We start from the raw sequence: 24,657 nt of genomic DNA, 5'->3' as shown, positions 1-24,657 counted from the left end.
CCAGCTGCGGGCTCCATGCATAGCACACTCTTTCCAGTTCACCAAGAACTCTGGGGCACAGGAACCCTTTGCCCTGTGGGGTAGGGACTCTGGTGCCTTTGTCTCCTGTTACACAGGTTCTGTGAGATTTTTAAAAATGTGATGGATGGAAAAATGTGTTGTAAGTTGAACAATACTGTCCCCGTGGGACCTTTTATTGCTACTGACAGTGAATCCCTAATGTCATGTGCGAAAGCAGACCCCCCGCTCGTGACAGCTTCTGTGCCCTCGGCTCCTTAGCATTGGGGTTTCAGTCTGCGGAGTCCAAGGGCTCAGCATGGAGCAGGTACTCGTGTGACGCTTTCCGACTGATCCGAGCAGTTGAGATGCAGGTGCCGGCCTGGGCAGCCTGCAGTCTAGCAGTGTCCCCAGTGGGCAGATGTGGATAGAGAAAGGAGGATGCTGCGTGCTCGGGCAGCAGCTGGGAGGCCAGGTGGACCCAGGGCTGCCTCTCGCACACTGTGTCACCATGAGCCTGTCCCTTCCCTGTCCTGGGCCTTCCTTCCTTCCCCTATAAAAGGGGGAGGTGGAGCTGATGATGCTTGTTCTGTGCAGATCCCCTGGTGCTCACTGCTTCCGTGGACGCTGGCCACAAGGCTCCCCACTGCACGCGCTGTGACTCTGCCGACACATCTCCTGGTTGTCGGGGAACGTGGGGTAGGCCGGAAGTGCTAGGGAATGAACGCCGCCCAGAGCAACCCTCCTTGTACCTCCAGTGGGCTACGGAGGCAGATTCGATGTGATGGGGTCTGCCAGCGGGACCGAGCCCCCATTGCCCACAGGGGAACCTGCTTATCCAGCCTCCCCATAGGGGCTCCTTCCCTTCTCTCTCACGTCCCCACCCCCTACAGGTGCATCCTGGAATCGCTTCCCAAATTAACCAGGTGTACTTGATGCTTGTTCCAGGCAGAGGGCTTGGGCTGTTTTGTCTCTGAGGCTTGTAACATGAGGACCCTTGCATTTGCTGATGAAGGAAACTCAACGCCAACAGCCTGGCTAAAAAGAAAGGGCGTATGGACTGACTCGTGTACCCGAGAGCCCAGGAACGGCGCAGCAGGAACGGTCTCTCCTTCAGAACTTCTTTGCTTTGGTGCCTTCATTCTTAGAGTCTCTGCCCTTGTCCCTCAGCAACTCTGGGCACAGAGCCTTCTAGCTTCAAGTTTGGTCCAGGGATGGCGTCTGTTTCTCGGGGATGGATGGTGGCTGGCTGAACCGGGCTGGACTCTCACACTGGCCAGGGGAGGGGTGTTCTCTGGGTCTCTGGTCGAACTGGGGAAGGGGTTCTGCTGCTCCAGCTCCAAAGACTCAGTTGGGGTGGTGGTGAGCCCCAAAAGGACAGTGGAATTGCTGCCGGTAGAAGGAAGGGGACGGCACCGAGTGTGCAAAGCCAAGTGATGTCGCTACGGGTCCCTGGAGCTCGGACACCGCTCGCTGGTCGTTCAGCATCACCTACCAGCCCCTGCGCTGCCGACAGAGGGACACCCACATCTCCCTGGGGTAGACACGTGGCAGAACAGGACGCATGCGGCCTCTGGAGCTGTGCCAACGCACCTCCCATCGCCGCTTCCCGCTTCCCGGGCCCAAGTTCACAGCCTCAGTTTCCCCAGCTGCCCAATGGGCCGTGACCAAGTCAGCCCAATTTCAGGGCTACAGCTGAATCCTGGTGCCCAGCCACTGTTCGTCCCTTCTTCCTTCCTTCTTTTTTGTTTTGCTTTGTTTTGTGTTTGAAAAGAACAGAAGTGGAGTGCAAGTGAGATTTCCAGATGAGCTGCTGGTGGGTGAGGGGGTGTGCGGGGACGGCCCCCGGCGGTGCCCCGAATTCTGGGACCCACCAGTGCTTTCTGCCTATGCACCTGTCAGGTCTCAGGCTCTGTCTGTCATGCTCTGTCCTTGTCAAGGCAGCCGGCAACCAGTGTTAATGCAGCCCCCTGTGCGAGCTGCAGTTCGGGGTGGGGGGCTGAGCTCCCCCAGCCCCACTTGCCAGGGTTTCTCTCCCAGCTGCAAATAACAAGCACCCAGAAGCTCTGTTCACGTCAGGGGAAATGAGACAGTCTTCACACCCAGGCTTTTAAAATTGTGCACAGTACTTCTGCTCAGACACTCTTGAGTAAAAAGGGGCAAAATTAGTGAAATGTGGAATAATTTGAAGAAATTAGACCTCGTTTGTCCAAGAGTAAGGACAGCTCTTAATTAAGTGGCCCAATCATTCTTGCTGGGTGAAAAAAAATCACTTCAGCCCTTAATTTTCTTAAGCATCCCTGTAGGAATGTACGTGCAAAGGCTTCTGGGAGTGTTTATTAGGTCGTTTTATTTTAATCACCCACGGCTGGACTTGCCGGGAGGAACTGCAGACATGCCTCTGAATTCAAGCAGCCACTTGAACAGCTCATCCAGAACCTTCTCCGGAAGTCCCCCGGCTTCTCCGTCGGGAGGATATTTCCATTCCCCTTTATGCCTCTGGACAGGCAAGGCCCAGGCGGCCCCAGAGCGGGGGTCCAGGACCCTCACAGAGACCCCGTGGCTCCCCCAGGGTGGACTGTCTTCCCAGCTCCGTGAGAGAGATGGAAGGGGATGGGCAAGGGGCTCGGGAGGGGCCTGACAGCAGGGAGAGGAGAAGAACCTTCCAGAAGGAGAGGAACAGGAGGCCCTAAGAGTGGCATCTCCGAGGAGGGGGCCGACTGGGGGGATGCAGCAGGGCCAGGGCATGAGCAAGAGTTGGGGGCAGGGCGGGTGCGGGAGGGGGCATCCGGCCCCTCGTGCTGCGCCTGGGGGGAGGGGAGAGGGACCGGGCCAGGCTGAACCAGGTTAGAGAAGTCAGGTAGTGCGGTGTCCAGCCGGTTGGCCGGGACGTTACCCCTGGGTGAAGCAGTGGGGTGACACGCTCGGATGGACGGTTTTCAGGGCTGTGCTGACAGCTGGGCGGGACCTGGATGTAGGAGGCAGGAGCCCAAGGCGGTTTCCACCCTGCAGGACTGGCGGGCCGGGCAGGGACCGGCGGACAGACGCGGGAGCTGGTGTGAAGGCAGCCACTGCATGAGGTTGAGCCCAACATTTGGAAAGTGGAATGAAAATATTTGGTGATGGACAGGTGTGTGTGTGTTTACGGGTTACCAGCCTCCTGACGGGACGCGGTCCCTCTCAGGTGGTTCAGATGAGGAGATCTGACCGAGGAATGATGCACAAGGTGTGAAGGTAACCGACCGGGGACATGGTAGCACCTGGAGAGGCTGCAGTCGCAGGAAAGGGTCTCACCCACATACGCGGCCCCCCAGGCTGGAGTGCTGGGGCTGGGAGACCAGTAGCAGGAGGGGAATATCCCAGGCTCCCTCCCAGGGCACGGAGCGGGTGGGCAGAGGGCCAGGGAGGGGATCCGGCAGGGGGAGGGTCAGCGCCCCCATCTCTATTCTGTTGCCGTGCTGTGATCTGTCCAGAGCGCCCATCCCAGAGGAGGAGAAGGGCTGCTCCGGGGCATAAATAAGTCAACACGGCCTCCCTGCCTGCGGACCCTGGAGCGACGGCAGCCCGGGAGCTGTGCGCCCGGGGACGCCCCCCTGCTTTACACCCACCTTAGGGGACCTGCCCCGCTCCACCCCCTCCCTGCTCGCTCTGTGCTGGACCCAGGGGTGGGGGGCTGTAGCTCGTGAGGTTGACCCGTTTATTCCTCCCTGAAGGGTCCACCCCATGCAGCCCTGCCCTGGAACGGTTCTCTCCTGGCCCTGCGGACCTGGGCGGAGCCCACCCCCTGGATGACACCCCGGGTGGGGGGCCTGCACCTTCCCCATTCCTCCCCACACCTTCCTAAACGGTCCCCTTCCTCGAGTGTGCGTCTGCTTCCTGCAGGACCCTGACTTATCCAGCTGCTATAGTTTTTAATGAGGTGGACGGTGGAGGGGGGCGGAGAGAGGCTGCAGCCACTGAGGTGGGAGGTGAGGGGCAGCCCCTGGCAGGGAACCAGGGCACAGGAGACGTTTGCTGAGGAGAAGCGGCTGTGCAGACAGGATGTGTAGGAGGAGAGGGGCGCGCCATCGGGAGGGTGGGAAGGCTGTCCACTGGGGAGAGCATCCTTCCAGGGTGAGCCGGGAAACAGGGCAGGGACGGTCCACGGGCTGCCAAGCCAGGCCAGGCCTCCAGGCCAGGCCGCTCCCCTCACCCGCACCCCAGTGTCAATCATCTTTGAAAGGCCCTGGGGTAGACTTGCCCATCTAACCCCCTGGACTGCCCTCCCACCCCTGGCAGGGCTCTGCAGCCCTGGGATGCGGCAGACCGGCCAGCTCCTCTGCCAAGGCCACCTGGGCCCAGTTAGGCCCATAGCCTGGGGCCAGAGACGTCCTGGCCAGGAGAGGGTCCCACTGGGGGCCTGGGGGTGTCCCTCAGCTCCCGGGCCGTCCAGGCCGGGCCTCCACACGATGGCAGCATGCACGCACTGAAGCCCGCCGGGCTGCCTGGTCTGGGCTGGGACCCAGCACCGCCCTCGGCTCTCTGGCCCTGCTCCCCGCTTTTTGCGGCGGCTGCCACTGAGACATCGTCCCAAATGCTGTCTGAGAAACCTTCACATCACATCTCCCCCAGCCCGTCACCTGGCGCCCCTGGGCCCACCAGCACCCCTTGGACCCCAGGGCCCCAGTGTGCAGCCCATCCACAGCGAGAGTACGCCCCGGGGTGGGCAGGGGGGAGACACGGGGACTGGGGGCTTCTGGTTCCTCACACAGGCTCGGCTGCGGCCCTCCCCACACTGCCCAGAGCCTCCCAGCCTCCCAGTCAGTCTTGGGCCCGAGAGACCCAATGGACAGGTGTTTCCCAGAGGAGGGTACGCTGGGGGTACCCCATTCAGGAAACATGGGTGGATCCACCTGCAGGTCAGAGACCCCACTTGAATGTGGAGGCAAGCAGGGCCAGCTCCCCAGGGCCCCCCTGAGGCGCCGGAAGCTGGGCAGGATGCGGACCGTCTCGCTCAACCTGCTTCCTGGGCCCCCTTCTCGCCTCGTCAGTCCCCCCAGGAGCATCTCCTTCTGGAGCCCCGGACAATGAGTTACCCTCACCGCTTTGCTTCTCTGCCTCCGTATATGTGTCTTCGCCCCCATTCCCTCTGCCCTCCCTCTCCTCCCCTGCGAACACATCCACTCCACTCGGGACCCAGCGCCAAGGCCAGGACCTTCTGCAGCCTTCACTGTCCCGGCCAAATGACTTGACCTCAGAGCCTGCGGTGCGACAGGAGAGGGAGAGTGGGGACAGCCACGGGCACCTTTCCCAGACCAGGCAGGGACCAGGGCGGTCACCAGGCACAGTCGCATCTCTCGACATTGTCTCGACGTCAGACAATGTCCAAAGTCATTTTTGATTGTCACAACCGGATGCTAATGGCGCGTGGTGGGTAGAGGCCAGGGATGGGGCTCAATGTCCCCCACTGCACAGGCCACCCCCGGGGCACAGAGGGACCCAAGTGTTAACAGTGACCAGGTTCCCAAACCCTGCTGCCCAGGCCCAAGGTGGGGCTCCAAGAGGGGCGTCCAGGGCCTTGAAGACATGCTGGGGGTTCTTAGTCCGAGGACCTTTCCTGTGCTCTGAGCCTCTCCTCTTCGGGGCCCATTCTCAAGAACCAAAGGCATGTCCCCATCCGGCCGAACTGAGCACAAAGTTTTCTTCCCACCTGGTGGCCTTCGGGGCACCCTGATTCCCTGCCCCCTCCTTTTCTGTTGAGCCTAGAGATGGGCCAGTGGATGTGGTGTGTGGCTGCCAGGGTCCCCAACTCCCTGTGCAGCTCCCTCTCTGGGCTCAGTTTCCCTCTCTATAAAAGGAGGTGGCTGGGGTAGAGTCCCGAAGCCCATCCTATAATTATCGATGTCAGCACGAGCAGAGACCATCCATCAAGCCCAGGCCCACACGGGCACTGAGCTCAGCCCCCAGCCGCGGTCGACATGTGTGCCGTTGACCCGGGGCCCCTGCACGAATGAGCCCCAGGAGCCCCACCTGCCTTATTGGTAACGACCGTGCATGCGCGAGACGCCAGGAATGTTTACATGGTCGGGTCGGTTCTGCTCCAGAAGATGCCATACATACACCAAGGCTATTTTAGGAGCCGGCGGGGCTGGGCGGGAGGAGGTCGGGGGCTCTTTGCTGATCTGGTTACGGCCATGTGCGGGGACAGCAGATGCCACCACTTCTGTCCAGTGATCTCACGGGAAGAGCGGCAGGTGGCACGACCTACGTGCAGGCCCAGCCCAGGGGCGGAGGGGAGAAACAGGGGGGCAGCTGGTAGCGGAAAGCCCGAGCCCCTTGAAACTGTTCTGTGTCTTCCCCTGAGTGGAGAGCACCTCCCCACACCCACCCACCGTGCCCAGGGAAGGACAGCCAGACAGGCCCTGGGGGCTTGGACTTGGGGGAATGTGGGGCAGGGGGAGGGGTGTGCAGGGCGTCTCCTTGGGCATCCCCGAGGGACGGGCTACTCTGGCTCTGCTCTCTGCTGCTTTGTGGCGAAAGCAGGGAACCTCAGCCCCCCGACGGGCTGTCAGAGGACTACATGAGAATGTTGGCGTGGGGCGTCTTGGTGCCTCTTTTGGGGTTTCCGTCCGTGGTGGGTGCTCTCTGGAGCCTTCCCTTAGGGTGCCTCCCTCACTGCGCCTGTCCACCCCCTCTCCCGGCATGATTTTCTCGAGGACTCCAGGGAAGGCCAGAGGGTGAGGCAGCACTGGAGATTCACTGCCATTTGCACTGGAGTCATGAGTTCAAGCAGTGGCCAGGGGCTGACACCTCAGAGGCCCCCGTTCGGTGTCCCGGCCGCCGGGACCCTTTGTACCAGCCCAGCGCCATCCTTCTTCCCTCCTGCACGACTGCCCAGCCGTGTCCTTTTCCTAGCTCGGCGGTTCTGGTGGCCTCCACTCGTCCCTCCACTTCCGGGAGTCTTTCCCGCTCTCCAATCTAAAACTGCCAAATTGTCCATTTTCCTCTGACAGCATGGGGTCTGGGAGGGGGTGGGAGCAGGGCGAGGCAGTGTAGGTCTGTCCCCCTCCCCTGTGCGGTGGACACATCGCCCTGTTCCCCCGATACAGCCTGCAGAGACACCCGGCCCACTCGGACCTGTGCTAAGCCCACTGTCCCTGAAAACACCAGGACTGTACGTCTACCCCCTGCTCTGGTGCGCTTGACTTTTTTCTCCCACAATCTTTTTCTTTGCCTCCAAAGGACTTTCAGTCACCCCAGAGTTTCCCTCTGGCTTTCCTGCTGTGTCCCCTCCGTGGGCTGGGGCGTGGGGAGGAACGGGAGGGTTGGATGCCAAATCTGTTTTCCACCCTGGAGATGCGATCAATTAGGGAAGCAGCCCAGAACGAGGTCACCCGTCCCCAGCACGAAGGCGTACCTCCCCTCTCCACCCAGAGACATAGTTGAGGCTGGCTTTCATCTAGTTTAATTTGGTTGACAGACATCAGACCTAAAACAGAACTGCAGTTGGAAGGGGAAAATTCCTCAATGTTTCAATTTGCTCCATCCGACTTGAGCCAAAGAGGCCATGGGCTTACTTTTTCCACCCCCCCCACCCCACCCCGCGTCACCCTCCCTCTACCCCTTCCCTGGGGAAGAGAGCAGAGCGTGTGTTCAAGTTGTCTCGGATACAGAACCCGTCTGTTCTCGGCGGCCCCTGGAATGGCTTGGCTCAGAGCATAAAAAAAGATCCTGACATTCTCTGTCCTCTTGACTCTTCCCGAGGTAGCGTCTCCTGGCGGGCAGTGTTACCTTGTAAGGCAGCTGAGAGGCTGGGCCCACGAGTGTGCGGTCAGACGCTGGAGGACAGGGACGGGATAGTCATAAATGGCCCCGGGGATTATCTGCGGCGCTCGGAGCGTTTGGGAGTGGGGAGGAATGGGGCGAGGGCACCGAGGGAGGGAGAGGTGTTGGTGTTTTTCGAATGCCAGAACTATAATTAAGGGGTGAGAAGATTCATGCTAACCCGTAACCAAGGCTGCAGGAGAAATCATGAAACCCAATAGCCCCAGGAGCCCGGCTTTGGAACGGCCCGGGGCACTCGCTTTGAAGGCTATTTCGGAGCCCAGCACATTTATCACGGGCACTGGGGCTCCGACAGCGTCAGGTGGCGTGTGGCCGTCTCGTGGTACCCAAAGCAGCTCTGGCTCTTCTGCGCCACCTGTTCCGGGGCTACCTCAGAAGACTTGGAGGGACTTTCCAGAGAGCCCTGTGTGCATGTGGCGGGGGGTGGGGGGTCTTGTCTGAACAGAGGACTTCCCAAGGGCATGGGCCTGGGGTGCAGAGAAAGCTTCTAGAAGACAGCTGACCAGGGTGGAGAAAACTCGTGTCAGATGCGTTGGCGTGTGAGGGGAGGGGATGATACTGGTCCTGCCATGGATTGCACGCTGGCCTCCAAGTGTGTCGAGTCTGGGTAGAACTCTATGGAGGCTGGTTTGTTCTTCTCTCCACCTTTGTGGCCCTGGACACTTTTCATCATTAGAAAGTGAAAAAAAAAAAAAAAAAACCCTGAGCTCTGGCTCCCCCCCACCTGTATGAATGTCCACGCTTCCTCTGGGCTTGTCAACCATGGCCCCAATCCTGGGAACACTGGAGTCAGGCCCTCCACCTCTGCCCTCCATCTCTGACCACATCCTGCGAGACAAACGATTCCTGGAGAATCCCACACAGACAGGCTCGTTGTGGCCAAGCCATGTGGTCAGGCTGTGGCCACAGGCGTTGGCCAAAATCCTTTCTTAGAAAGCCACGGGGCTTGGTGTTCCCTGGATGCGAGGCACAGCCTGGCCCAGCGCGGCGGCCGTGCTACCCCTCCCGGACTGCTTCTGGGGGAAACGGGGCCCCGGGGTCCCCGCTGGGGTGGCAGGGACAGGGATCAAGCCCAGGGGGTTGCTTGCCTTTTCACGAGCCTGGTTTGGTCAACAGATGAGGGCGTTTGAGCCGTGCTTGGAGCAGGCCCGCCTCTGCCCACGGGGACCCGTGTTGCTCGCCGGGGCAGGCGAAGGCACGACCTTGCCAAGTCTCGGCTTAATTCCTGGCGCTCTGAAGTCCACCTCCTTCCCGACGCTGGTGGTTACTGTGCTAATCAGCTAGGCCGCAACGGCAATTAGACATGACCGCATGGGGAGCAGTGCCAGACCAGCATCACCCCGGGCTGCCTCGAGCAGGCTCGCCGGGCACCAGGCCCTCCCAAATGCGCTCGGGCCGCACCGAGCAGTGGGGTCTGTGCTCACGCCTGCTCCCCCTGTCTCCAAGTCTCGGGGTCCCGGGCACAGAGCCCCATCCCTACCGCGCCACAGATGGAGGAAATGAGGCTTGACCATGCCAAAATGTTCCTTCCCTCGGAGCGTGGAACCATCAGCGCTGATGCTGAGAGGATGTTTCAGCCCGGAGCCTTGGCCTGATTTTTCCCTGATCTTTGCCACTGCTGGTCCAAGGCCACGGCCAAGGCCAGTCCCAGGGCTGGAGGTCTGCTCTGAATGACGACCCCGGCCGCCCCAGCAGTCCACCCGCCAACCCTGCCTCCCAAATGAAACAGACGGTCAGCCCTGCGCCCACCTTACCCAGGTCCCTTCTCGGCTTCCCTCTGGGAATCAGGGGCTCTGGGCTCAGCAAGCCCAACTTGTTTTGAAAAAAATTTTTGTTGAAATATAGTTGATTTACAGTGTTGTGTTAGTTTCAGGTGTACAGTAAAGTGATTCAGATATACATATATATATATATATATATATATATATATATATATATATATATATATTCTTTTTTGGGCTTCCCTGGTGGCACAGTGGTTAAGAATTCGCCTGCCAATGCAGGGGACACGGGTTCGAGCCCTGGTCCGGGAAGATCCCACATGCCGCAGAGCAGCTAAGCCCGTCACAACTACTGAGCCTGCGCTCTAGAGCACATGAGCCACAACTACTGAGCCAGTGTGCCACAGCTACTGAAGCCCGGGTGCCTAGAGCCCGTGCTCTGAAATAGGAGAAGCCACTACAATGAGAAGCCCGTGCACTGCAACGAAGAGTAGCCTCCACTTGCAGCAAGTAGAGAAAGCCCTCGCGCAACAACGACGACCCAATGCAGCCAAAAATAAATAAACAAATTTATTAAAAAAAGAATATATGTATTCTTTTTTTAATATTCTCTTCCATTATAGGTTATTACAAGATATTGAGTAGAGTTCCCTGTGCTATACAGTAGGTCCTTGTTGGTTATCTATTTTATATATAGTAGTGTGTGTATGTTAATCCCAGACTCCTAATTTATCCCTCCCCCCGCCCCCTGCTTTCCCCTTTGGTGACCATAAGTTGTTTTCTATGTGAGTCTGTTTCTGTTTTGTAAATAAGTTCATTTGTATTATTTTTTTAGGTTCCACATATAAGTGATATCATATAATATTTGTCTTTCTCTGTCTGACTTACTTCACTCAGTATGATAATTTCTAGGTCCATCCGTGTTGCTGCAAATGACATTATTTTGTTCTTTTTTATGGCTGAGTAATATTCCATTGTATACACGTACCACATCTTTTTTATCCATTCCTCTGTTGATGGACATTTAGGTTGCTTCCCTGTCTTGGCTATTGTGAATAGTGCTGCTAAGCACATTGGGGGTACATGTACCTTTTTGAATTATGGTTTTCTCTGGATATATGCCCAGAACTGGGATTGCTGGATCGTATGGTATCAGCAAGCCCCACTGTTTTAGAGGCTTCCAGCAAGAAGACCCCGCTATGTAGAAGGCCACACCAGCCCCTTCCGGAGAGCTGGGCCTCCCTGGCAGCTCACCCCCTTCTCCCCGCTCTTCCCTAAGATTCAGGCAAAACTTCAGTGTCCCCTCTCGGGAAAGGTGTCCCCTGCCCTCAGCCTCAGACAGACCCTCCAGAGGGGTCTGTGTATGTTTGACTAGGTTTTCTCTTCCCTCCCCTCCCCCTCCTTCCCTCCCTTTTTCTTCCTTCTTTTTCTTTTTTTTTTTAGCATTTACTAAGAGTTTATTGTGCCTATAACAACAGTTTGCAAATTAGGAGCTTTCAAATACAAAACTAATGTGAAGCTCCTCTCCCCTCTTGTTATTAAAGCGTAGCACACACACCGAAAAACGCACATATTATAAACACGCCAGCTGACGCATTTTCACAGAATGAACACGCCATGTGGCCCAGCTCAGGCCTGGCACATTTCTGTACCCCGGAAGCGCTCTCATGCTCTCCCCAGTGGCAAACACCCCTGCGCTCTCCCGCCAGTAACTGCCATTCTGTTGTCTGACACTATAAATCAACTGAAGCCACAGCTCAGTTTGCTTGTGCGTGTTTCTTCTGTAAGTGAATCGTGCCCTGTGCTCTCCCACCCCCGTGGCCCCTGTCGTGTGGCTTTCAGGGTGGATGCAGAGCGCTCACCCGTGTGTGCAGTGGGACCGCCTCCTCCGGCGGCCCCGCAGGCTGCATCTGGTTCCAGTGACGCGGAGTCCGTGTCTCCTGGTGGAGGTGTGTTGAGTTGATGCATCCAAATGTCCCCTGAAATGGCCCTCTGTGGCTCTTCACTGGTTTTGAGGAAGAATGAATCCTGGAACTCCTGGCTTCCTTTCTGTCTCTGCACTGGACTCCGAGCTGCGTGGGCTTCCTTGTGGCTGGAGCCCGGGCGCTCTCCACGGTGCTTGCCGGGGACAGTCTGGCAAATTGTAGCAATTGCTGTTGTGCTGTCACCCCCAGTCACAAAGGATGTGCAGTTCCCACTTCACAAAGGGGGAAACTGAGGCTCTGTCCATCTGACCCCAAAGTGGCTCTCACCCTGAACAAATGAGTGAAAAGTCAGGAACACGGGGCAGGAACAACCCAGCATGTGAGTCCTGTTCTGGGTGATGTAAGACACTCGCTCTTCCCCAGGGGACCCTGGAAATGAGGGACCTGCCGGTTGGGGTGTGTGTGGCCCAGGCCTAGGGGTCTGCACTGGCTCCTCCAAACCTCAGGGCTACTGTCCCACTGCCCAGAGTGCGTGGCCATGGGGGACTGCTCGGAGGAGCTGGACGGGGCCATGCTTTCTGTCTCTGATTCACCTGGCCTCCTCCTCTTGGGAGACTTGGCAGGGTGGGAGCTGTGAGTTTCGGGGAGCAGGAAGTAATAACAGCAGGGAAAGCCACAGGCAGGTCGGGGGGGGGGGGCACTAGAGACCCAAGCATTCATTCCTTCCATCACTAGTTCACCCAATATTTGCATAGTGTTGTGTTGTTACCAGGCATTTCCAGGCCTGTGGGGGACACAGGAGACAGAACACGTTCCAGCCCTGGCAGGTGCTGAGCACGCAGGTTGGGTGCGGTGGGCAGGTTTGGGGGAGACAAGGAGCGGCCTGTGCAGAGGCAGGGAGCTTGATGGGGAGCCTGGTGCCCAGGGGGAAGGGTGCGCACCCAGAGCGGAGGGAGTTGAGATGAAGGTAGAGCCCGGGCAGGAGGCTGTGCCGGGCTGGTGAGGGGAGCTCGGAGGACATCTGATGCACCTGAGCATTTAGAAAATCTTTTTTAGGATTTAAAAAATTTGTAGTTATAGATGCATAACAGAAAAGTTGCTATTTTAACCATTTTGAAGCGTACAGTTCAGTGACATTAAGTACGTTCACGTTGTCGTGCGACCATCACACCACCATCATCTCCAGGACTTTTTCATCTTCCCACACTCAAACCCTACAGCCATGAGGCATGCAATCCCCGTTTCCCCAGCCCCTGGCACCCACCCTTCTACCTTCTGTCACTATGGATCTGACCCCTCCAGGAACCTCATGTAAATGGAATCCCACAGAATTGGACCCCTCGTGACTGCCTATTTCACCGCGCATACTGTCTTCAAAGCTTGTCCGTGTTACAGCAGGTATCAGAGTTTGTTTTTAAGACGATACGATTCCGCTGCGTGTATATATCGCATTTTGCTTATCCCTTCATCCATCGATGGACACTTGGTTCGTTTGCACATTTTGACTATTGTGAACGACGTAAACGTGGGTTTACAAACATCTATTAAGTCCCTGCTTTCCATCCCTCTGGGTGTACACCTAGAAATGGAGCTGCTGGGTCATCTGAGCATTTTAAAACACAGCAGTTCGTGTTTGAATTTCAGAAAGCCCAGTTGGGGCCCATCTTGGAGGGTGGGGGTCAGTGGAGGCAGGGCCCCCAGGGTGGAGGCTGGGTGGAGACCAGGAGGCCTGAGCTAGGCTGGGGGATGGGGGTGGAGAAATGCAGGATTGGGGGTCTTTTTTGAGGCAGCCCGGATAAACACAACGGCCCTGGGCAACGAAGAGAGGAGAGGATGAAGTGGCCGGCATTGCAGCTGCGCGGCCTGAGCGGCTGATAATGACACCATTTTCCCAGATGCGGGTGCGAGGCCTCCCTTGTTGGCAGGGAGGAAGGGGGAGATAATGAGTTCAATTTGGCCGATTTAATAATTTCTTCCTTCATGAATTCAACAAACATTTCTGGAGGGTCCATTATGTGCTAAGCACTGTGCTGGGTGCCCGGAAAACACAGCCAAGGGAGAGAGGTCGCTGCCCCCCAGACCCCCAGCTGGAACTGCCTTGTAAACACACGCGCAGTCTGCATTGAGATAAGAGGCGCCGTCGGGCAGGGCCTGCTGCGGGCCTGGGAAGACAGAGGGAAGAATAAGGGGCTGCTGGGCAGGCAGAGGTGGGGCCCTGGGGCCTGGGAAGGCCACTCTAAGCCCCAGAGTTCAGGGACCAGCAGAGTGTCAATGGTGCATGAAGAGAAAGATGGGAGAAGGGGGGAAGGGGGGAGCAGGGTGGCGATACGGGGGCCTTGCAGCCAGGGCCGAGGGCTTGCATTTGACCAAGGTGATCGGGAGCCACGGACTGTTCAGGAGAGACCGTTGTCACTTTGGGTGGATGCCCGTGCGAGGGTGCCAGTTCTGTGAAGGGGCTACTGAGCGGGGGCGGGCCTGGGCCACGGCAGCGGAGGACAGGGGGAGGCAGGACAGGAGAGCCCCCCTGGACGCTCTCTGGCCTCAGTGGTGCAGGGCCGGGTGGCTCAAGGGACCCACCACCTCCCCTTGAAAGACGCAACCAGGAGGGAGCCCTGCCCGCTGCTTGTAGCCCCTGACCGTATCTCTGGGGCAGGCGGGGGCCCCGTGCAGGAGAGAAAACTCTGATGGGAAGCAGGCTGCAGCCCCTCATGGGGCCCGTCCATCTCCCCAGGGGCTACGGGGCCCCAGGCTTCCCACTCTGCCCGGGATTGAGAGGGGATGACAGCAGAGAGCTGGGGCGCGGGGCAGGGGGAGTGGGAGTCGCTCCCGGTGCGGCCCGAGGTTGATTGCAGCCCAAGAGCCAGGCCCCTGGTGGGGTTGGGGAGCTGGGGTGGTGATAGGACACGTCGTAAGTTGCGGGTCCATGACCCGGAGGCTCCCGGGATGGACCGCGTCAGCAGCCCCACGTAGGGGGCTGGACGGCTGCTCAGAGCGATGGTGCGGGGAGGTGGGGGACGCGCTGGGCGGCGGAGGGTTAGCGCCCATTCAGAGCTGGTCAGGTGCACGGGGGGCTTTGTTCAGACCTGTTTGCCTTTTGTCCCCGCCTGCAGAACCCCCAGGATGCATGATGTCATTTCAGACGCATTAAGCTGGAACAGTTCAAAATTGAATAATTAATTACACTCAGCTTCAAGCGCAGTGACTAATTGATCAGGGGCTGCCAGCAGACACCTGGACGGGATTAGCTGTGCACAATGAGAGCTGTGGGCAGGTGGCGCGGCCCCTCCGGACCCCCGGTCCCTGTGTGCGACTTAATTAAGACTGACTTGATTTCTCTGTTCTTGCCGGAGATCTCAGGCAGGCCCCATCCCTCCCAGGACCAGGGGCTGCATGCCGGCCGGGTGCTGGACTCGGACATGTGAGCCTCCTGAGGTCTAGAAAGATGCTGACCTCGGTCCACGCCTGGGTCCAAACCCTGGCTCCACCCTCGGGCAAGGATTTAACCTCATGGAGCCTCCTCAGCCATCCAGCTGAGGCTGGCACTGCTGTGCCCAGCACTGTGCCCAGCCTCGAGCTTGCGCTGCTGCTGTCCCTGAGGTTGCTGGGTCCCCTGGGGAGGACCTTGCTCTCACCTCCCTTGTTTGGCTGCAGCTGGAGCAGCTGGCATCCCTGCCTTGTCCACCAGCCCTGCAGCTCCTTATTCACTCCCTGGAGAAATTTCTCCTTCAAGGCTCCACTTGTGGACATTACTGTCTCCTCATCTGTCCTCTGTTCACAGCAGCACCTTGCTGTTTGGGGGCCTGGCTCACAGTCCTGTTCTTGAGAACACACAGCCACGTGAGTGTCACATCCTGCTCCTGCAAAGGGCTGGCATGTACAGTTGGGCAGGTTGTGCACTGCACAATTCAGACTCTGCCTGATGTGGCGTGGCCCACAGTTGCACAATGGGGCGCATCAGCCTGTGTTTGCACTGCAGAGTGTATTTCTCTCTGTCCATCTCCTCACTGTTTCCTGGTTTTCTCAAGTTCATGCCACCTCAGCCCTATACCCGGGGTGGAACTGCCACGCCGAAATCGCGAAATTCACACCTCACCTTCTGCCCTTCCAGTGCCCGGCATGCTTGCTGGTCCCGGTGAGGAGGAGCCCCCGTCTCCTGGGGCCTCTGTGTTCGTCATGCTGCCAGACCTTGTTTCTGCTCTCTCCATATTCCCCGCCCCTCGTGCAGCCCCCTTCCCCTCACCTGCAAACACACTGGAGACTCCCTTCCTGCGAGACTCAGGCTCCTCCAGCTGCTGCCCTATCCTAGGTGGGGTTTGCCCCCCCCCGCAAGCACTTCCCCCACTGGCTGCCGCTCCCCGGTTCCCCCAACAACGGGGTGTGGCGCTCCGCTCCGGGGGACACACTCAGCCCTTGTTGCATCTGAGGCTTCTGCAGCCTCGGACGCCACCAGCCCTTTGGCCCCCTTGAAGCTCCCTCCTCCCCAACGCTGACTGACAGTCTCTGCTCTGCCAGCCTCGCCCCTGACCTCCAGCCCCGGCCCGCTCTGTCCTTCACGGTTGCAAGGACCGACCGGAGCTTCCGTCCTGGGCCTTCCCCGCTCGCCAGGTGACCGGTCAGCACGTCCACCACAACGAGCTTATTTTGTTCCTCACACGTTCTGGTTGCAATCCAATTCTTTTCCCTCTAAAACCTGGGAGCATCTGGGACGTGCAGATGGCAGCGTCTTGTGCCCTCTCTTGGGGTACAGCAAGGCGTTCCAGCTCTCTCACTCTCCCATCCTCCTTGCCTTCGCGTCCAGCACACCCCCAGCCCCAGGCTCCCAGGCAATGGCGTGCCCAGGACATTGGGGCAGGGGCTTTGCCGAGCCCCGGGCCAGAGCCTCACGGAATCCACATCCTTTTTGGCCACCCAGCCCTGCGGTGTCCTGTGTCCTGGTGCCGTGTTGGTACGCAAAGTACCAGTCCCCCCTCTAATCCTGGTGACCCGGGCAGCCCCCCTCCTCTACCCTTGGCACTGCCCAGGGTATGTGTCGGGACAATTTCCCCTTGCTTTTTTTGGCAAAAATCAGCGGTCGTTGGATGTGGATTTCTTAAGACAGAGAGAGGAGGAGACCAGACAGTGAATCTTCCTTCAACTATGTGTCTTTGTCATGTTCCGAGCCCCTTTGTATCCCTGAATGAGACTTAAGGGGCAGGGACGGGCATCCTCTTAGCCACAGACAATGGGGTCCATTATCTCCCTCTAGGGGCACTTTCAGAGGCATCCGCCCCGCCATCCACCACTTCCAGAAAGAGGGAAAGGCTCAGCCCGTCAAAGTAGAAGCCAGCACTGGACAGTGTTGCCTCTGATGCCCGGCTCGGCTGGCAGAGAAAGGCCTGAGTCTGTGTCCAGCACGGGGGGCAGGCAGGGGACCCTCGAAGCCGTCCAGTGGCCGGACCACCCACTGGGGGCATACTTCTCAACCTGGACACGCAGATGCAGTATTGATGAGCATGTGGCCAGAACGCACGGGGTAGATAGGGGGCACTTTCTTGGATCTACGATTTTATCCCAAGGTAAGTGACGTGTTTCTCGTCTCTCTTTTTATGTGGCAGGAGTGGAACTGACTTGTTGTAACAGATTCAAATACAGAAGAAGGTACGCTCCCCCAAAGTAATCACTGTTAAACTAGTCGCTGTGGCTTCCAAATCTTTTTAGGCACATACAGTCATTTAACTAAATATGTACCTATGTGCACCTTTTTTTTTTTTTTTTTTTTTTGGGATCAACCAAACCATACAGTCCTTCCTCTTGTCTTAGCTTTTGACAGCTCTCCCCAGGCCTGTACACGTCGCTCTGCTGCATCCTGTCCATCAACCGAATAGTAAATAGTATTCCTTAAATGGATGTCACCACGGTTCATCCAGCCACTTCTCTAATGACGGACAAAGAGATCGCTGCAATCTTTTATAATTACAAATAGTGTAGGGACGTGGGGGGAAGCCCTAAACACTCTATCTCAGCAGAACTCAACGGAAGCACATGTGAAATATTCCCTCTGAAAACTTTGTACCGATCTACACCCGAAAATAATATGTGATTTTCAAAAATATTTGAACAAGCGAGGCTATAGAATGGCGCACACAGCAAAATTCACAGACATTTAAAAGTTTTTTTCATTTTTTAAACTTCATATCAGATTTGGAGGGAGGCGCTTTGCCTCTCTCACCCCCTGGGCCCTCAGAGGTTGTGCGGGGAACCCAGCTCCTCTCCGTGGTGTACTAACTCCAGGGGTGGCCGTGACCACCCATCTGTCCATCCTCAGTTATTAACGTTGTGCAGAGCTGACCCCACGGAGTGATTTATTGAATTTCTTAAAAGACCCTCTGCAAGTGGTGAAACATGCCTGAGGTTTGGGGAGGCGGGGGTCTCTTCAACCCAGTTCCATCTCCAAGGGGAATGCTGACACCCTTCTGAGAAAAGAGACCAAAGCTTCCCCCCTGTTTCCTCTCTGCTGCCATGCCCACTTCTGAGGCACGTCCTGGGTGGCTCCCCGTGGCGGCATGGGGGGTGCCCCAGCTCTTTCCAATCCCACTCTTTGGTGGGAATCGAACCCATCAAAAGGCAGGAAGAAAGGTCTGTGTTTCTCTAGTTGGCTGACCTGACCAGAAAGCATGCCCCAGCCCGGGGGAGGGATACTCTCCCCAGACACGTGGTGATGCGGCCTCCTGCGTGGCCACGTGGGGTGAGCGCCTCTGCCCTCTGGCCATCCTCCCAGCCCTTTAAGACTAGGCACTTGGCTTTAAGCAAAGGGTCACGGGGCCCCCTGCCCTGGACGGCTCCACTCAGAAGTCATATCCTGCTAGTTCCGGGCTGGCTGGGAAGGGTGGTCCTGAGGCGGCGTGTGTCTTCTGATGGCTGCTTCAGCGCCCCTGTGTGCACACACACGGCCCAAGAATTTTCTTCCTCTGGGAGGAAGTGGTTAGTTTCCACTTCTTAGCACAGGTTCCTCATGTTCCCTGCCTCAGTTTCCTCACCTAGAGAGCAGAGCTGGTGCCCATTTCACTTACCCGAGCACCTGAGGCAGGGCCAGGGGGCTTTCAAATGCGGTCCCAGGCCAGGCTTTGGAGCAGGTGACTCTGCGTCTCCTTTTCTAATTGTCTGTCTCCCTGACCTGACTGACAGGACAGACCTTGTGTGTCTTGGGGCCCACTCACCTCTGCACCCCCAACACCTCCTCCAGCCCCCTTGATCGCCCTTTGAAAGGGTGTGAAGAAAGAACCTCCGGACCTACCTACCTCGGGGCCTGCAGGAAGATTAAATTCCTCATATAACACATGGGCAGTGAATGTCTTGGTCACTAGAGCCATCAACAAACACAAGTGTTTCCTGACTGTCCCCGAATGGGTGTGCATGGGAGTCCCCCACTGATTGACACAGAAGAAGTATTTTTACTAATTCGCCATGAACATGTGTGTGTCGGGGGAGAGGCTCCTTCTTTCTTTTAGCATTAAGAGCACCCACCCCCCCAGGGCAAGCCCAGTCCGGCCCCAGGATCCAACTTTCTTCTGTATTTATTTAAACCCTGCCTCATTCCGGGGAGAACGTAGGGCCTCACCATGAATACCATCTTTGTGTGGCCTCCCAGCGCCAAAGGCAGGGAAACCCAAGCCAGGCACGTCTGGAGGTGTGGCCTCCATATGGCCTGAAGGCCTTGGCCAATCACGCTGGGCCGCCACCCTGTCCTGCCCTGTCCTGTCCTCAGAAGGGACAGGACCTCCCAGCAGCTCCTCAGCATACAGCTGTCCTGGGGGGCTTCCCCTCCAGGACTGCCCCAAGCCCCCTTTGGGGCTCTCTGACCCAGGAAGGAGCAGTTGGCAAGTCCCCTTTACTGGAAGATAAAACAGATCCCGGTTCTCTTTAAAACCCGTGGCTGAAGCGAGTGGCGCCCTGGTGGCCGTGTATGTGCACATGAAAGCTGCCCTCCGGCCTGGCGCTGTGACAGCTGTGGCCGGCAAGAGAAGGGGTTTGGGGGAGGCCGCCTGCTCGGGTTCTGTGCAGCTCGGGCAGCCACTTGAAGGGAGGCACAGCCCTCATCCCACCCAGCAAGGGGCACGACGGGTGGGCGGTGTCCGCGCACGTGGGCCTCCCTCACCGGAAGCCTGCCCCGGTTCTCAGGGTGGTGCCACTTGCCCTGGAGCTGGGGATCCCTCCTGACTGGTCAAGATGTTCCACAGTCCTGCTCTCCACCGTCCCCCGGCATCCAGCGGGCAGCGGTTTCAAGTCTGAGGGATCCCCAGAGCTGCTGACCTCAGATTCCTTTTATTAGGTGTGGGACGCACAGCTAGGATGTGGCAGCTTGGAAAGTAGATGGTCCTGCAGGGAAGGTGAGCTCAGGTCCAGAATGCTGTGGCCACCAGGGACGTCCGAAGGGAGGCGTCAGGTTCATGGACAGGCTGCCCCAGGGGAGAGCCTCACCCCACGCCCCCAGATGGAGCAAGGAGCCGAGTGGCCTTCCCTTCAGACCTTGACCTCAGGGCTTCCCCGGTGGCGCAGTGGTTGAGAGTCCGCCTGCCGATGCAGGGGACACGGGTTCGTGCCCCGGTCCAGGGAGATCCCACATGCCGCGGAGCGGCTGGACCTGTGAGCCATGGCCGCTGAGCCTGCGCGTCCGGAGCCTGTGCTCCGCAACGGGAGAGGCCACAACAGTGGGAGGCCCGCGTACCGCAAAAAAAACCCCAAAAACCTTGACCTCAAATCTCTGAAATGCTTTGATTTCAAAACCCGCCGCCCTCCAGGAGAATCATGCAGCTTTTAAAGACTTTCCACGTGAAAAGAGGCCTTCCAGAGACCACTGGGCCTAGAAAACTGCCCTCAAAGGCACCCCCTCTGTCATCGTGCCCCCTTCTGCTTCTGATGAAGAGCTGGGAAAAGTCTGCAACGACTAGCGATTCTGTCGGGCCCGGTGCCGCCAGTTATTAATAAAACAATAGTGTGGGTCCAACCAGGGAAGGCGGCTCTGAAACCAGACTCCAGGCGCACATGCGTTTCCATCCAGCCCCTCCGCTCCCCACGGCGCCTGCTGCTCTCGAGCAGGGGGACGTTTGGGTGGTCCCGCCACCTGTTGGAAGTGTTCAGATGCCTGTAACCCAAGCAGGGCCTGAAAATAGCTTGAGACGTGGCACACTGCTTTGCTGCTGCCCTGGACTGTCTGCTAGGAAGTGGCTTTGGTGTAGTATTTGAAAGGTGGACATTTCTGGACCCCCAAAGAGAGAAGCTATGGGCTTTAGAGAGACGCAGGTCTGAATGAAAAGCTGTGGGCACAGCCGATCTCCTGGGGGTCCTGGAACCCTCTCTCTGCTGTGGGATGGGGAGAGGAGACCTTCCTTGCTGGGTTGTTAGAAGCGTTAGGGAGGCCTGAGTGGACACGGCATGGAGTCACTCGCGGCGCCACAGGCCAAGGCCGCCACCCCGCAGACCCCACTGCCCCAGCCTGAAATCAAGCACAACGAGGTCCAGCTTAGGAACCACGGGTTGATCGTGAGCCCAGAGAGTCACATCAGGGCAGAGTGAAAGCCATCAGGCTTCCCAGACGGAGGATCATCTGCTTGGCCGGCTCCTGTGGTCTAAAGGAAGCCACCAATTTAGAGAAACCTTCCGGAGACGTCCAGAGGTTACGGGCTGTGGACAGAAGGTCAGAGAGTGTCCACAGGTCCTGGGCTTCGAGCCACCTGACTTTCTCCAGGCACAGGGGTTTTTAGGTGAAGACCCTCAGCTTCCTGTCCCCACCTGCCAGGGAATGAAAGGGGGTCTTGGGGTGGGCTGAGGTGCTGGTAATTTCAGAGAGGCCCTGCAGTGGTCCTGGCCACATGCTGAATGTGCATGAATTCCTGACACCCAAAATAGCCCGGGACATGGGACACGGCGCCAGGAAGCTCTTGTTCAACATCTCGGCAGCTGGTGGCTCCAGGCTGGGAATAAGGAACCATTATTAGCAGCAGCTATGGCCCTGGAGGGGAAGAGCGGGCAATCTGGTTGGAGACAGAACTGGGTACAAAGGTCACATCTGATCATCGCTGGCCGTGTGAACTTGAGAGCGCTAGCTCCTAGCTCCGAGCCTCAGTTTCTTCCGCTGGGAAACAGCGAGCTCTTGTGCGATTCTTGCAAGAATCGGGCAGGATGCGCATGTGCGATGTGCAATCAGTCAAGGCCGTGCCTTGCCTCCCACCAGAGGAAGGCCCGGCTGGGCCCCCCGAGCCCCTAGTCTAAGATGACAATTCATGAGTCCGCCAGGAGAAGCAGGCGGCCTCTGCTCTGCCCCTGCCTGTCCGCTGGGGACACTCAAAATCCAACAGAGGACGGCGGCTTTAGAGAGAAGGAAATTCAGCCTTCAGAGCATGGGCTGAATTTGTACAGAGCAGCTTTCTGGGTGGATGGAAGAAACTGAGTGATGTCTGTGGGGCTTTGGGAATGAGAAAGTTGGCAATGAAAGCACTTGCGAGGAGGACAAGCCCCCAAGACCCATACGGATTGAAGGGCAGAGAAAATGTGAACGCACGAAAAACACGCAGCTCCGAGGACCCGGGTGACTTTCCCCGAACCCACAGGTAACCAGTAGTGGAGCGGAGACACAGGGCCGCGTTCGCCTTCGCCTGCCACAGGTTGGGGAAAATGCAGGAGGTGGCCCCTGAGAGTCCGCGAGGAGACCCCACGGCTGCTCAGAGAGGTAGGACGCTGTGGACGTGGGCTGTCATGTCCTGGTCTATTTTAGGGCCTCTGCTGAGAGCACAGGAATCCAGGCACATGGGCCCAAGGGCCGGGACCACCTGTCAGATCCTTCCCAGCTGAAGGCGGGGTGCGGATGAGTCAAGGCCGGAAAAAGGCAAGGCCACCTCCAAGCCTTCCAATTTTAGACCCGCGCGTCTCCAGCTTCAGGACACAGAGTCTCCTGCTGGGGCCCAACAGGACCTATTTAGGATCGAGCAGACCCTTGCCCCAGATCCAGGCCAGCATCCCCTCAATCTTTCATTCACCATCTCCGATGCCAGGAGGCAACCGCGGCTTCCTTGTACTTATAAGGTCTGGAGGGAGACGGAAGGTCCTTCAGCACCCTGCCCGGTACAGACACACAGCAGAGGTCCAGGAGTGAGGGTCTGGGGTCCAGGACACCCCTGGATGCCACTCAGCAGGGGAATTTGGGGAGCAGAGGTTCTGAACTCTCAGGGGCACTGAAGGAGACATTCACGGCTGGAGCACGGGAAGCTTCAGGCTGACCCTTTGGTTTGTCCCGTCTGTCAGCTGAGTAACTTGGGAACTCTGGCTCCTAATCTGTACAATGGGGCCAAGAACCCACCCTTACCGGCCTCTCGAGGGGATTAACTGACACCCTGGCAGCTGTCCGGCTGAGGCGGTGCAGCTCCAGGCCGTGTGAGGCCCCAGCCTGTCCCGCTGCAGCCCTGGGCGGGCTCTTCTGTCCTGACTGGCTCCTGTGGGGTAGAATGGGGCGGGGGTGAGGTTCCAGGCCTCAGGGCTGCCCAGGAACAAGACAGACCTTCAGGAAGGAATTTTCCCGGGGACCCTGGCCCACCCGCTGCCCCTCTCCCAATCCTGGTTCCCCTTCCTGGCTAGAGATAAAAGCTGTTGGTATGAATGGTCTCGCTGCAAGGCAGAAACAGCTTCTCTGTCGTCCTGCCCATGAGTTCTCACCCGCAGTGGCTGCCTCCCATGTTGGGGAAACAACCTCTTCTGGGGGTTGCCCCCTCCCTCCGCCGTGTTGATCACCCCCGTCTTCCCGGTACCGTTAGAACTTCTAGACTTCCATCCATCTGGTCTCAAATCCCATTACTATCTGCTGACCCCTTGGCAGTCCTGCGGAGCTGAGGCTTGTGTGTTAGTCCATGCCTACATTGTTTCTTGTTTTTCTGGAGAAAGTAGGGGGCTGTTTTCACAGCTAAACAATGGGCGTTCCTCACTGGCAAGTTCCATCCTTCTTGTCAGGCTGAACGGAATCTCAATAATCAAAGCTGTGATCCTGGAGAGGTGAGGGCGCATCTTAACCATATTCTGCGGAACCTCCGCTTTGGGTCAAGACAGAGAGTGACTGGGAAGAGATTTACACTCCCATGTGAAACCACCAAAAACACCAGACAAAATGTATGTGATGCGGGTTTTCAAGACACTGGACAACACTGAAAGTTGGGAACCAAATGAGGTGAGTCCTCCGGTTGCCCCAGCTTACTCCCTTGGGAGATTTCTAGGCTGTGGGGCAAGGAGGGAAAGGGAGGCAGCACCTGGAGGGTCCCTGAGTCCAGGAGAAGGAACTGAGGGGCTGCGGAGACCAAGGCAGCTCGAATGCTTAGGGCAGAGGGAAACGCTTAGGGAGAGAAAGCCCTGGAGGCCCGCAGGGGTTCTCCCCAAGGACCCAGCAGAGCACTGAGCAGTGCCCACGTGGAGGAAACTACCTGAGGTCAGGAAAACCGACTTGCTCAAATCCAGGAATTTAAAAAACCCCTTAAGCCATTCAAAAAGATTAGTGGGAACAGTCCCAGCGCTGAATTAGGGCTGGGAATAGTGTCTATTTCCACCAACCGGCCTGGAAAAATTCATATTCACAGGGTATCAGGTAGAATTCTCAAGAAGGTATGGCCTCAGCAGTGGGAAATAATTAGCCTTGGACTAAATGCTGCTTCAGACCTGCCTAGTAAATTATAAAAACAAGATTCAAAAGGATGAGACTGTTTCCAAGTAACTTGACTAAACACTCAGACTATTTATAGGAATGTAAAGATACACAGCACACAAACAGGGTAAAATTCATAACGTCTGGCATCCAATCAACGTTTATCAGGCATTCAAAGAGGTAAGAATACACAGCCCACAATGAAGAGGCTCATTAATTAACCAAAACCGTCCCAGAACTTACACAGACGTTAGAATTAGCAAAAAAGAACATTGAAACCGCTATTATAACTAGATCCCATATGTTCAAAAGGTTAAATAGAGACATGGAAGATACGAAGAAAAGAACCAAATTGAACTGCTAGAGATGAAAACTACAATGTGAGAGATGAAAATCACACTGGGTGGGATTATTAGCAGATTAAACATTGCAGGATAAAAGATAAAGGACTTGCAGATTTAATAATAGAAACTATCCGAAATGAAACATCCAGAGAAAATAATCCCAAACATTCAAATAGTATCAATGAATC

This window comes from Stenella coeruleoalba (assembly GCF_951394435.1).
Source record: "Stenella coeruleoalba genome assembly, chromosome: 2".
Taxonomy (NCBI): Eukaryota; Metazoa; Chordata; class Mammalia; order Artiodactyla; family Delphinidae; genus Stenella; species Stenella coeruleoalba.
The sequence above is the reverse complement of the archived record's forward strand: the minus strand, read 5'-3'. Positions refer to the sequence as shown.